Here is a 1,926-nt window from a genome sequence, read left to right on the forward strand (position 1 = left end):
TTATAGTGCATTAAATTACTTGTTTATCTTACTGAATCTTCAGCAATCTCTGTATTTCTGCACCAAAGACATATGTCTCATAGCCTTTACAAACTCCAGTATGGCTCCTGCTTACTGTGCACAATGTGCTTGTCATGGCTGTTCACAAGCATGCTTGGTATCTACACAGAAACGGGTTATTTCCCACCTATTGTATTTTCTGGGTGTGGTACTGTCTAAGGGTAGGACTAATCATGCTTTCTGAATTTAATGATATCAATTATTATGTAGTACAGTCCACTAAACTTACGTTTTCTTAGACTGAGATTGAAATGGGAGGGCTCCGAAGGATGTGCTTTGATTAGCCACTTTCCAAATTACGTGATATACCGTAAAAATAAATAAGGGGGAGGGAATGCAGTAGAAAAAATCCTGCTGAGCTGTATCCAGATTTTGATGCAAAACAAAAATATCGAAGTAGCAAAATTATAGTTCTCAACAACTAACAGTGTCATCAAAGATTCTACTTTATTGTTATTACATTTTGGATGGAAGAGATTTTCTAAAGAAATGCTTTTTGAAGTCTTATGACCAAAAAGAAGAAACTTAAGCCAACTATTTGATTGTTGACTAAGTATTTGTTGTGACATATATTCATAGAAGCAGATTTTGTCATATGTGCTCTTTCACTATTGCATGTTGCTATTGTCTTTGCTAGACTGAAACAGCTTGTTTAAATCCTACACATGGCAGGACTCCTTTGAAAATTGTTTGTTTAAATATGGCACAAATTTGCAGACCAAAAAGTTGTTAAAAAGCTGAAACATAAACTCAAACTTAGCCTTTTGAAAACAATTAAAGAAGCCAAGGAGATATTGGTGACAATTTCTTGAAAGTTTCCAGGAAAAAAAAAAAAAAGAGCACAATTGGTGTTGGAGATGTTCAGTATCCTCTTATCTGGCTGCTTCTAACTTCCTGTTTAAAAAAAAAAAAGTATCATTTGAATTTTCTACATTGAGGTTATTTTATCTTTATAAGCACACAAAAGCTATAAAAATTGTTACTTCCAAATGTATCTGTCACCGAGATTTCAGGTTGGGATCTAAAGCAAAGGCTTATTTATTTATTTTTTAATTGTTCCTATAAGAATTATGGGGGTCACAGATCACATAAGTTTTATACAGTAATTCATTTCCTTTTCTTTCATGAATTTCTATAAAGTATAGAACATTATATATAGTAAGTAAAATATATATTCATGTAAGAGATAGACATTTCAGCAAAAGAAATAGCAAAGTTCTAGATTCCATGTTATTTAAAGATGGGATACTTTCTTTTGCCTCATGCCTTTTTTGGCAATGTAATCAGGGAAAATTACAATTCCTATACACATCTTACATTTTGCCCAAATTCTATTAATCTTTCATTTTAAGGATTCTTTAGAAATACTATGATACTAATATTTTTCCCCAAATTTAAATATTACATTTTAATTTTAGGAAATTTTTTGAATGTCTTTATTTTTATACATATATTAAATAAATATTGAGAGTATACCTACTGCAGGTCAAGGACTTTGTGAAATTCTGAGAAGACAGAGGTAAATAACTAGACAGACTGACTCTCTTTAAAAATGAACATGAAGGAAAAGTATCCCTTAATATTGGAAATGTATTTGATGTAGTGTCTTTCAAAAAAGTAAAATAAAAATTTTCTACAGCTAGCAATGAGAGGTTTTCAATGAAAATATTATGCACGTATTATGTACTGGCAAGATACAACTAAAGTCAATATGAAAGGAAAATTATTATTTTTGATGAAAGTATTAAAAAAAGAAAAAAATGACAAAGCTCTAAATAAACATCTCAAGAGCTTAGCTAAAAGGTAGAAGAGTGCCTTAAACCAAAGAAAATGAAAGAAAAGTAAGTACAATAACAAAAGTCAATT

The sequence above is a fragment of the Cavia porcellus genome, unplaced genomic scaffold, assembly GCF_034190915.1.
Source record: "Cavia porcellus strain 051 isolate PalLab524CR breed Dunkin Hartley unplaced genomic scaffold, mCavPor4.1 scaffold_1, whole genome shotgun sequence".
In the NCBI taxonomy this organism is placed as follows: Eukaryota; Metazoa; Chordata; class Mammalia; order Rodentia; family Caviidae; genus Cavia; species Cavia porcellus.